The sequence below is a fragment of the Musca autumnalis genome, unplaced genomic scaffold (genome assembly GCF_047663935.1).
Source record: "Musca autumnalis isolate F117 unplaced genomic scaffold, ASM4766393v1 scaffold_4, whole genome shotgun sequence".
Lineage (NCBI taxonomy): Eukaryota > Metazoa > Arthropoda > Insecta > Diptera > Muscidae > Musca > Musca autumnalis.
This window is the reverse complement of record NW_027411977.1, coordinates 209,107,861-209,121,627: the sequence shown is the minus strand read 5'-3', so window position 1 is coordinate 209,121,627 and position 13,767 is coordinate 209,107,861.

Genomic DNA, 13,767 nt, shown 5'->3' with positions numbered 1-13,767 from the left:
GGCTTCCGGACAAATGACAAACGATGACATTGCCTTGTTACGTCAGCGCGTTGTATCTCCAATTTCCGTTCCTGATGAAGCCATCCACTTGTTTTGTTCCAATGACGAAGTCAATGTGTACAACACTTTGAAGTTGAATTCGATTCCAACAAACGAAGTAATTTCTAATGCATTTGATGTTGTAAAATCCACTGGATTAACCAATGATAATATGAATAGAATCATGGAATCTATTAAAACATTTAAAGTATCGGAAACTCAAGGATTACCATATCAGCTAATTTTAAAAACAACAGCTAAATATATGGTTACTGTGAATGTTGACACAAGTGACGGATTGGTAAATGGAGCTACAGGTCAACTCATGGAGATCAGTTTCATTGGCACAACCAGTAAACCTTCCACTCTTTGGATAAAATTTCCTCAGGAAAATGTTGGGGTTTTAGCCCGCTCTAAAAAAAGGCATCCAACTGAATCGTTGTGGACACCTATTGATGTTTGTGTGAAAACATTTCAATATAAACGCAATGAACAGGTTACTATTGATCGCAAACAATTTCCAATTGTACCAGCTGAAGGAATTACTATTCACAAAAGCCAAGGTGCGACATACGAGAAAGTAGCTGTCCACTTGAAGCCACGTATGACTAGGTCGGCTTTATATGTAGCTTGTAGCAGGGCGACCACAGCGGCTGGACTTTTTCTTTTGGGCAATTTCAATCCACCTCAGCCATTTAAAGAAAATGATAGTGTACAGTTGGAAATGACCAATCTACGAACACATAAATATCTGGAAACGAGTTACGATTTTATGAGTGAAAGTAACTCTTTAAAAATTGTGTATCATAATGTTCAAAGTCTTCGTGCACATTTCGAAGACGTAAGGAAGGATACATTAATGATGAAGGCTGATGTTTTATGTTTTGTAGAGTCCTGGACATTACCTAATGAATCCTACGATATTCCTGGATTCACAGTAATGCCCAGAATGCGATTAGATTCCACTGATCATAGCAATCGCAGATCCAAACGTGGCTTAATAGTGTTTGTTAAAAACGAGATCTCTGGAGTTACTGAATATAAGTTCCATAAACAGTTACATGATCACAACAAAACATTGGAACTTTTGGTATTTCAAATAAGAGATATAAACATATTAGCCTTGTATCGCAACAAGAATTATACTGTTCATTGTATGCATGAAGATCTTAGCAATGTATTGAATAACTATATATTCCCGAGTACTCAAAAAATTATTACAGTTGGCGATTTCAATATATGCCGTCAAAGGGGGAAACCAGAAACCGAAGATTTTTTAAATAATAAGGGACTTATATCTGTTCTGAATACACCAACAACGAAGGGTTTATCTCAAATTGATTGGTGTTTCAGTAACATTGACAATAGCGTAATAAATGCGGTAACATATGAAACAGTGCATAGCTATCATGACGCGATATGTGTTTCCATATCAAATTAAAATATGTGTATTTTATAAAACTATGGGAGAATATCCCTGATTAAATCAAAATATTTTGCCAATGACAATTTATATTTCACACATTATAATTAAAAAATTGTTAATCATATTTTTATTCAATACCTGATTGCATATATGATATATCAGAATATTGGAATGTAATAAAGTCTTTAATTCTCAACTTCTGTTAAAAATTTTAAGACACACTATATTGCTTTAATCTATTGTTTTTATGACAACTGAATTAAAAGTAATAAAACAACAGAAAAATGTTGAATAGCTTGCTTCTACTTAACGTAGAAACAAGACATAATTCGGCAGTTTTACTCCTCCAAGGAATAAGCCTTCAAGTGGCGGTGGAGCTAAGTACTTTCATTAATGAAGGGAAGCATAATAAATGCGGTAACATATGAAAAAGTGCTTAGCTATCATGACGCGATATGTGTTTCCATATCAAATTAAAATATGTGTATTTTATAAAACTATGGGAGAATATCCCTGATTAAAATCAAAATATTTTGCCAATGACAATTTATATTTCACACATTATAATTAAAGAATTGTTAATCATATTTTTATTCAATACCTGATTGCATATATGATATATCAGAATATTGGAATGTAATAAAGTCTTTAATTCTCAACTTTTGTTAAAAATTTTAAGACACACTATATTGCTTTAATCTACTGTTTTTATGACAACTGAATTAAAAGTAATAAAACAACAGAAACATGTTGAATAACTTGCTTCTACTTAACGTAGAAACAAGATATAATTCGACAGTTTTACTCCTCCAAGGAATAAGCCTTGACGTGGCGGTGGAGCTAAGTACTTTCATTAATGAAGGGAAACCAATTATTCCAATTTGTAAGTCTTCAGTTCTTAACTTCTATTAAGAATCTTTAGGAATGCATATATTGCAGTAACTGCATACCATTTAAATGTTCTACCCCAACTATGAATAAGATTTGGCGTGGCGTTGGAGCTAAGTACTTTCATCATTAAGCTAAGCATTTTCGTATTGGGATGTATACTAATTATTCCATTTTTACATATTTCGACTGGTGTAGGGTATTACATAGTCGGCCCCGCCCGACTTTGGTCTTTTCCTACTGGTTTTTTAATGACAAAAGTAGTAAAAGAGAAAACTGTCAATTTTGCTCCCAGAACACATATTTGTTCAAAAGGTACAAGAACGGAAAATGGCCGAACTTGTTATACCCTCCAACACGAGTTGTATTGAAGTAAAACTGAACAATTAGTTTCCGTTCGTTTATGAAGAAGACTAAATACCAAAGTCCAGCAATTTCGGTAAAACAATGTGGCTAATTTTCAAAAGACCGAAATTCGGGAGGTACCGTTCTATAGACAATATATGAAGGCATGGACCTGTACGGACAAATTTTTGGACGAAAGTTTTATACCACCCACGAAGACTAAATACCAAATTTCACCCATTTTGGTGGAATATTCAAGCCACAACCTTTAAAATACCGAAAATCGGGAGGTACAGTTCTATGGAGGCAATATCAGGGAACGTAAACATATACCTACAAATTTCATATGGAAAGTTTTATACCCCAAATGAAGACTAAATACCAAATTTCAGTCATTTCGGTGGAATATTGAAGCTACAACAATATCGAAAACTGGGATATATCATTCTATGGGGGCTATATGATGGCGTTGACCTATACCGACATATTTAGAGGGGAAATGGAATACCTCCAACGAAGACTAAATACCAATTTTCAACCATCTTGATGGATTATTGTGGCCATAACCTTCAAAATACCGAAAATCGGGAGGTACCGTTCTATGGGCGCTATATTAAGGCGTGGACCTGTACCGACACATTTCTGGGAGAAAGTTTTATACCGCTAACGAAGACTAAATACCAAATTTCAGCCATGGACCTATACCGACAAATTTCATATGGAAAGTTGTATACCACAAATGAAGACTAAATGCCAAATTTCAGCCATTTCGGTGGAATATTGAGGCCATAACCTTAAAAATAGCGAAAATCGGGAGGTACGTTCTATGGCGGCTATATCAGAACACGCACCGGTGAAGCGGTGATTGGTGAACTCTATGAAACTCGGCCAACCAGCATTCCTATGATTGACGAACGTGCGGCGTTCAGAGGTGATGAAATCGGGTGGTATGCTATTGGAGACAATTATAGGGAGATGGTCTGATCCAAGGGAAATGACGAGTTGCCAGTTGACGTCATTTGTCAGACCATGTGACACGATGGTTATGTCTGACGAACTGTGACACTCTCCTTTAGTTCTGGTAGGGGCGTCCTCATTGACCGTGCAAAACGTAGAGCTATTAATCTGCTCAGCCAGCGTCGTAGCCCTCTGGTCGTTTCCGAGGGCCGAATGCCACATCTCATGATGCGCATTAAAATCTCCCAGGACCAGACGATTATGACCTTCCAAAAGCGGGCTAATGTCAGGCTCGTAATGTATACGTTCAGCAACTCTATCTCGGCAGTTCCACACCTGACTGCCACCCCCATACATTCCATGTACGGGTCATTAGAGACAGGATCAAGCGAAACAGACTGGTCCTATAAGAAAGCTAATCCCCAACCTCCATTTCTGGTGCGATCCTTCCTTAACACGTGGTAACCATCACAACGTTGTAAGATACAAATGTTTTTGAGCTTGGTTTCTTCCACCGCCGCGACCTTGATGTTCTTCCGATTCATGAAGTCTACTATTTCCTCGATCTTACCTCGGAGTCCATTGCAATTAAATTGCAAAAAGGATGTATTGGGATTGGGACAACAACGGCTGGTGTTAAAGGCTGCGTGTGCGGTTGCTGTTGAGGGGACTGCGAGGGAGTTTCATAATCAGACGACGAGGGAGTTTCGTAATCCGATGACCACTCACTGGGGACTGTATTTTCGCAGCATGCAGCAACATAGTCCCTGTCGTAGTCCCGCACATGGACAAGTCCAGAGCATCCCCTTAGATGCACGCACTCCTGACATCTATTGTATCTCACCGAAGGTTGGATATGGGTGAAGATGCGAATGTGACAAACTGAGCACAAATAAATTGGTCCTGGGGTTTCCTCCGTCCCGGCACGGACCAAAAGAATTCGGAGCAAGCATTCCGGGATATGCTGCTCCCAACACAGAAAAACGAAACAAATACAAACACATGTACACTGAGGTGGCAGCCGCTGGCCGGAACGCTGATGTTTTGTGGTTCCGGGTCAATCCGCTACAAAAGAACCCGCTGCCGTGGGATTGATGATGTTTTGTGGGACAACATGGGATAAACATAGATAAAGTACAACGTTCAGGTAAGGTTTAGAGTTGTGATGTATTCTAGGGCTTATAGTGACATTTTATGGCGAACATTTTTGTAGGCAATTTTCCTTGCGGCAATTGCCAGTTTGTGGATGAGAGAGGGTGTTGAGAGGCAAAGGGTTACCACCTCTCTCTCCGTCAAACTGACAATTGCCTAATGTGCAATTGCCGCAAGAGCAATTGCCTTGGAATGGAATCCTTAAGGCCTGCGTACATAAGCTGCTTTGCCTGATTGCCTTGCTTTGCTGCTTCAATAAAAAATAAAAGAACAAAGAAGGCCGACCCAATTTCCAACTGATGGCAACCCAGTTCGAAATTTCGTCTTTATTCTATTATTTTTATTACGTCAGAAATGAAGCAGGTAAGCAAGGCAATCAGGCAAAGCAGCTTATGTACGCAGGCCTTTACTCGACGCATTTGGGGTACTTCCCGACATAAACTTTCAAAACGCCGATACACGTCAGAGGCCTGCGTTGAATCAACGCAACTACGTAGTGTATCGCATCATTTCGTAAACAAATCATTCATTTTACCAAAAATCAGCATACGCCAATGACTACCACAAGAATGCATTTCTTATCTCAAACAATCGGTTTGATTCATTCATAAATGTGTGTGATCTACGAACTACTAATCTGTGATCGTTAATGTACAAACAAACACCACATGTAGAGAGAGTAGTAATCCTGCAAGGCATAAAGTATGATAGTATAGTAGTACCAGATTTAATCATCTCGATAGTCATAAGGGCACCTGGCTGTCTCCAGATCAGAAAACAAGAAACAAAATTGATCATGTTGTGATAGATGGAAGACATTTATCGAGCGTGTTGAATGCACGATCGTTCCGAGGCGCAAACATTGATTTGGACCACTACCTTGTTGCAGCAAAGGTACGCACCCGCTTAAACATAGCAAACAAATTACGAACAGACACAACACGAAAGTTAGACATCGGTAAGCTGCAATCACAACAGATAGCCACAGCATATTCCACTCAACTAGCCCAATTGCTTAATCAAAACACTTCTCATCCCGATAACATATCAGCGCAATGGCAAAGCATTGCCCACTCCATGCAAACAGCCGCAAAATCCATACTTGGATACCAGAGACCTCCACCAAGGAATCCATGGTATGATCAGGAGTGTCGTGCTGCCACCGAAGAGAAAAATGCGGCATATAGGACAACTTTACAATCCGTAGCAACGAGTATAGCACGAGAGAAATACAGGGAGAAAAGGAGAGAGGAGAAACGTCTTTTCCGCAAGAAAAAGAGAGAGATGGAAAAGCGGGAGTGTGAAAAAATCGAGATGTACAGGAGCCAGAATGAAGTCCGAAAATTCTACCAAAAAGTCAAGCATAAAACTGATGGCTTTGGTACATGCACATCCTCCTGTAGAGACCAGCAAGGTAATTTGGTAACTGATACAGGTAGTGTACTCAGGATATGGAAAGAACATCTTTCAAATCTGTTGGTACCCAATAACAGCGAAGACGAAGAAGATACCACAGTCCCAATCCCAGAAGATGGTATTGAATGTATATCGCCCAGCCAAGATGAGGTAAAGACAGCAATAAATCGGCTGAAGAATAATAAGGCAGCAGGGGCCGATGGCTTACCAGCCGAGCTGTTCAAAACCGGAGGCGACACGCTGATAAAGTGTATTCATCAGCTAGTTAGCACCATCTGGCAGGAAGAACGAGTACCCGACGATTGGAACCTGAGTATCCTGTGCCCCGTCCACAAGAAGGGAGATAAGACTGTATGCTCTAAAGGCCTGCGTACATAAGCTGCTTTGCCTGATTGCCTTGCTTTGCTGCTTCAATAAAAAAATAAAAGAACAAAGAAGGCCGACCCAATTTCCAACTGATGGCAACCCAGTTCGAAATTTCGTCTTTATTCTATTATTTTTATTACGTCAGAAATGAAGCAGGTAAGCAAGGCAATCAGGCAAAGCAGCTTATGTACGCAGGCCTTAACTATAGGGGCATAAGTCTACTCCCTATTGCCTACAAGATCGTGTCAGGGATATTGTGCGAACGACTAAAGCCTATGGTCAACAAGATAATTGGACCATACCCGCTGCGTTCAAAGGTATTCCAAGCCATGTCTGAATTTGGTATCCCCGCAAAGCTCATCCGGCTTTGTAAAATAACTTTAACTGACACGAGGTCCTCAGTTAAAATAGGAAAGAACCTCTCCGAAGAGTTTGGTACCAAAAGAGGTTTCAGACAAGGAGACAGCCTTTCGTGTGACCTCTTCAACATCCTGCTAGAAAAGGTTATACGAGAGGCAAGCGTCAAAAGAAGTGGCACAATCTACACCAATAGTCACATGTTATTTGCTTATGCTGATGATATAGACATCATGGGCCGATCAGTAAAAGAAGTAACTGATACCTTTTTAAAGGTCGAAGGAAAATCTGCTAAAGTGGGTCTGGCGGTAAACGGTGAGAAGACCAAGTTGATAGTGTCGACGCGCAATACGTCCATTGAGCTCGGACCGACTGTGGAAGTTGGTTCCAATAATATTGAGGTAGTAAAAGACTTCGTCTACCTCGGCACCTCAGTAAACACAACAAACGACATCACTTGTGAAATAAAAAGAAGAATTGTATTGGCCAACAGATCCTACTTTGGTTTAAGTAAGCAGTTTAAAAACAAAGCCACATCTCGTCAAACAAAAATAACGCTCTACAAAACACTGATACTACCCGTGCTGATGTATGGCTCCGAAGCCTGGTTACTTGCGCAAACAGACATGGCAGTGCTTGGTGTGTTTGAGAGAAAAATTCTTCGAAAGATCTACGGACCAATCTGCGTTGACGGTGAATATCGACGTCGCATGAACCACGAGCTGTATCTGCTATACAACGACATCAATATTGTTAAACGTATCGAGATGCAGCGATTGCGTTGGCTAGGCCATATCATAAGAATGAGCGATGATGAACCCACTAAAAAGGCGTATAAATACGGACCGCTTGGCGGTGCACGCCGAATTGGCAGGCTAAAGAATAGATGGTGCAAACAAGTGAATGATGAGATGAAAAGGCGCTGTATTCCAGAGTGCGAAGCAACAAATAGAGAGGAATGGAGATCTCTTCTTAGTTCGGCCTATAGAACAAATGTTCTGTAATGGGCCAGCTATGTAAGTAAGTACAAAAACAGAAAATTACATTTATGCACACTTACTTAACAGAAAATTAAAAGTTTGAAATAAAATGTTCTGTTTTGGAGTTTTATATTTAATTACTAGATCAAAATAATTTGAGAATATACTATAACCCAAATACCCCTTTTTTTAGAACTCTATTTTTAAAAAAAATTTTGAGCTGTCAAAGTCAAAATTTCGATTTTAACGAAAAAAATTGAAAAACGCCGTTTCGAGAAACACGCACTTAAAGTTTATATGCTACATTCAAATCACAATAAATTGTTGCCTTCCAATCATATCTCAGACAATTTTTTGCGACATACTACCTTTACGTAAAAATATATTTTTCGATTTTTCTAAAAGTAATAAAAAGTATCTATGAGAAATATATATTTTTGTTTTAATTTTTAATGTTGGGCCGTTTTAGGTCGTTTTGGGCCGTTTTTAGGAAAATTTTGGGCCGAAAATTTTTTTTCGAACGGCAACACTGATTCTAACACAAAAAAAGAGAGTGGTGGTGCGTACTAGTATCGCTTTTCTTGTGTCTACCGCAATTCATAAAATTGGCACCGGTAGCAGGTCACTGATACACGTGTCTCTATTTGTCAGTCCTTTTGCATAATCTGTGCAGGGTTACTTGCAAATTTAAAAAAAGTTCATACAAAGATTTGAACAAAAAATTCAACTTTGTAAAAAAAAACAACTTGCATTTGAAAGAGGAAATATGTTAGAGGATAGCGAAGCCGCCCCACAGTCGATGTGTCTGAGGAGCCTTCCCAAACCAAAGGCGAAACATGCATGTCACACAGTGGTGATTGTGTGGGTTCGTATCGTCGGCTTTCCTTTTTCGAAAAGCATCTTGGTCAGTAAGCTCGTCTCTAACGAGAAATTAATTAAAAAAATTAATAAAAAATGACCTTCGCCTAATAGGCAAAATTTTCAAATAAAAATAAAAAAGTTCAATTTTGCTGTACAGTGTGATTGTGAGCTTTTATGAAGTTTACCACGTACATATTTTTATTAAAAGATTCAACAACTACATATTCCCGATATGTCTTAATTAAATGTTGACTCCTTCATTTCATTTTAATTTCTTTTAAAACAAATTTCTATTGGCGTTTTGTATACGACTTTTTATTTTTCGTTCTTTGAAAAAATGTCAAATACCTATTCCCTTTGACAAATTTACAATTTTGTACACAGCCAAATTTGTTTTGTGTAGTAGAAGAGAAAGCCATTCAGAGTCATTTTTGTTTAAAGAGAAGAGCATATTTTGCCAGTTTTTGTAGTACGGCAACGCATTTTATCAAAGAAATTGTACGAATAGTACTATTTAGTACTATTTGGCAGTATCTGGAACACAACTTTTATCTTTATATATAAAACTCAATTGTCGTTTGTTGGTAATTGAATCAGTTGAAAACGGCTTGAGCGATTTGGATAATTTTTTGTGGAAATGTTAGTCATAGTCCAGTTTAGGTTTTTATGCAAAGAAAAATTGGCCACGCCCACTTTTCCGCCCACTTTTATAAATATGTTATAGCTACGAAACTACTCAACAGATTTTCCTGAAATTTTCAGGGAACGTAGAGTGATGACCCCCTGTTAAAATAGGCTACACATTTGGTTGAATTTCGAATCGGGCGGGGTACCTCCCCTATGCCCTATTTTTGTAAAAATGCAATATTTGCAACAATTACAAATGTATCGCTTTGAAAATTAATTTCCGAGTCAATGGCGATTGTGTCTCCGACCTTACATGCTTATTTGGGGCATTAAGACTGGACAACGCCCACATTTTTAAATATGTTATATCTACGAAAATACTGAATCGATTTTCCTGAAACTTTCAGCGAATGTACAGGGTTGGTCCCCGATAAAAATAGGCTACATATTTTTTGACTTTCGGATCGGGCGGGTACTTCCCCTATGCCCTATTTTTGTAAAATGCAATATTTGCAACAAATACGAATGTATCGGTTACAAAATTTACTTGCGAGTCAATGGCGATTGTGTCTCCAACCTTACGTACTTATTTTGGGACTTAAGATCCGACCACCCTCACTTTCTAATTAGGTTATATCTACAAAACTACTGAAGGGATTTTCAAAGAAATCGCGATTTGTCTAAACTTTTAAATCTTTAAAAATAAAAACCAAATGTCGTTCGTTGGTCATGGCATCAGTTGAGAACGGCTGGACCGATTTCGATATTTTTTTATGCAAAAAAAATGTACGCCCACTTTTTTCAATTTTCAATTTTTATCATTTCTACAAAAACTACTGAACCGATTTTCCTGAAATTGCCAGGGAATGTACAAGGATGGTCCCCGCTTAAAATAGGCTACAAATTCAGTTGAATTTCGGAAGGGGCGGGGTTTTTCCCCTATACCCTACTTTTTTAAAAATATTATATTTACAATAATTACGAATGTATCTATTTCGGAACACCTTACCCACTTTTTTAGGATCCAATGACTTGACCACACCCACATTTTAAAATATGTTACATCTACAAAACTACTGAACCGATTTGCCTGAAAATGTCAGGGAATGTACGGGCATATTTTATTGAATTTTGTTTGGGGGCATATTTGAAAAAACGCCTTACCTTTATGAATAAAAATCAAATGCTGTCATAACCCAACTTAGGTTTTTTTACCACGCCCCCCGAAAACAGGTTACATATTTTATTGAATTCCAGAGGGAGCGGAGTACCTCCCCTATGCGATATTTTTAAAAAACGTTATATTTGCAAAAATTATGCATGTATCGGATTAAAAATTTACAGATTAATCTACAATCTAGGTACTTCTTTAGGGCCTATAGGCCCGACCACGCCTGTTTTTTTTTTAATATGTCATAACTCCAATACTACTGAAGGGATTTCCATAAAATTTGCGACAAAAGCTCAATGTTTGACGTTGTTATGTATATATTATGAATTTCGGAAGAGGTGGGGTACCTTCCCCATGCCTTCCTGTTAAACGCTATATATAAGCCAAATGTATGATTATATCTGTTTCATCATACATTTTGGTAGGCAATGAAGTTGTGTGCACCCTAGGTACATATTTGGGCCAAAATACCGGACCAGGCCTACTTTTTTTAATATGTTATATCTTGAAAACTGATGACCACGCCCACGCTTTTCAAAACATTATTTTTCCAAAACTACTGAACCTTATATTCAGAAAATGTTCAGGAATGTCCCGTGGTCCAAAATGCTATATATCTGTAGACGAATTTCGGCGCCTATTATTTTATAATCGCTATATTTGCTAAACTTATGAGTGCATCGGGTTGCAAATTAGTTTTTGAGACAACGGTGGTTGCGCCCTCGATCAAGAAAAACTATATACATATTTACAAATTTACTTGAATGGTGAGGTTCAACGGTCCATCAGCCATAAAAAGTCTCAATAAGCGGGAGAATTCGATTTAACCACTTTTTAACCTTAAAAATTAGATCGCTTTAGGATAAAGACAGGGACATGGACGATAATAAATCCTAAAAAGCATAAATTGGCGAAAAAATCCGACAAAGTCCGTAAGAGAAAAGAAAGGTTACAGACAAAAAATCCTTCTCCGTTTGACAATAGACCGAAGAAGTGAGGTAGAATATACCTATTTTTTGAATTTTCAAGCATAAAGTCGTTGTCATTAAAACTCATTACGACGGGCCAGCAACGCGGACCGGGGTCTGCTAGTTTTGAATAAAAATAAACACAGAATTTTTTTGTTTGTGGTTTCTTAATTTTTATTACAATTTAACATTTGTGTGTATGTATTTTTTTGTTTTCATCTTGAACGTAACCTCACAAAAAATTTCATTGACCACACGTATATTTTCCACAATTTCTAAATGTACGCGTTACTTGTTTAGTGCTCGTTTTAAATTTTATTGCCATGGTTTTATCTAAAATACAGCTCCAAAATATAAATGCCGCGATTAGGAATGTAGACGCCCTTAAACATCTCATGGTGTTGACTAACATCCGTTGAAGTAAATTACTGACAAAGAATTGAACATTTTCTGTATTCTTTTTCTAATATGTGATAGAATTAAAATAGAAAATGTTGCGGTAATGCGGCGGGCCACAACCAGCACCGTGTTTCGAGAGATACAATATTAAGCACAGCTGTATACGTACATGGAAGTGGGACTCTGGACCTTGCCAGTCATGTCAATTTATGTATGTATGTATGTACATATATTGATGGATATGGTCAGATAAGGAAGCAAGAGTAAGCAATTATAGTTCAATAGGGGCTGTATCAAAACGTGACAAAATTTCTGGGAAAAGTTTTGTGGCCCCAAGGAAGACTATATACTAAATTGCAGGAATTTCTGTGGGGTGGTGCGGCTAAAACCTTGAAAATACCGAAAATAGAGAGGTACCGTTCTTTGGAAGCTATATCAAAACGTGGACCAATGGCAACAAATTTCTGGGTGAAAGTTCATCGATACCAACAAAGAAATTTCATCCATTTCGATGTGATAATGACGCTGAAACCTTCAAAATACCGAAAATCGGGAGGTACAATTCTATGGGGTCAAATTAAAAAGTGGACCTATGAAAGTTCAACGATACCAACAAAAAAATTTCGCCTATTTCGATGTGATGACACTGAAACCTTCAAAATATCGAAAATCGGGAGGTACAATTCTATGGGGTCAAATTGAAACGTGGGCCTATAATAACAATTTTCTGGGTAAAAGTTGAATGCTCCCAACGAAGACTAAATACGAAATTTGAGCCATTTCTTTGTGATATTGAGCCTAAAACCTTTAAAATACCGAAAAAAGCGAGGTACCGTTCTATGAGGGGGCTATATCAAAACGTGAACCTATAGCAACAAATTTCCGGGGAAAAATTTAACGCTCTCAAGGAAGACTAAATATGAAATTTAAGCCAAATTCGGTGTGATAATGATGATAAAACTCTGAAAATACCGAAAATCGGGAGGTATCGTTCTACGGGAGCTGTATCAAAACATAAACCTTTACTGACAACATTTCTGGGGGGAAATTCAGGTGGTAAGTTTTATTACCCCAACTAAATACAAAATTTCAGCTATTTCGGTGTGATAATTAGGTAAAAACCTTGAAAATACCCAAATCGGGAGGTACCGTTCTGTGGAGGCAATATTGAAACATTAACATATAGCAAAAAAAATTCTGGGAATAATATAAATTTCGGTATAATAATGTGGCTGAAACCTTCAAAATACCGAGAACCGGGATGTAAAGCTCTATGCGGGCTAATCAAAACGTGGTTAGATTCAGTCTATTAATCCTAGGAGTAATAAAAACTTCTGTACGAAATTATAAAGCTCTATCTTAAATATTGCGAGCTGTATCTTGATATCAACAGACGGACCGACGGCCTTGTTACATCGACTTAGATTTTTTTTGCTGATCAAGAACATATACATACACTTTATAGGGTATCCGACGAATATTTCGAGGTGTTACAAGCGGAATGACCCTCCATATTATGGTGGAGGGTATAAAAATATCGGATAATACCTTTAGGTGCCTACCTTACAAAAGTTCAAATTCAGTTTACATAGCAACCCGAGGGAAGATATGTAGTCCTCACGGTACCTACCCTACAAAAGTGATCCTGATCTGAATACTTCCTGATCTATAAAATCCAACTAAAATGGGTGGCTGAGAAAATATCGAGAGGAATGCCACGAAAAATTAGATTCAGTTCCAAGATGTACCATATTTCCTGAGATATGGCCCAATATTTACGGTCACTCCTCCATGCATCTTTCGCACTAAAGTTTT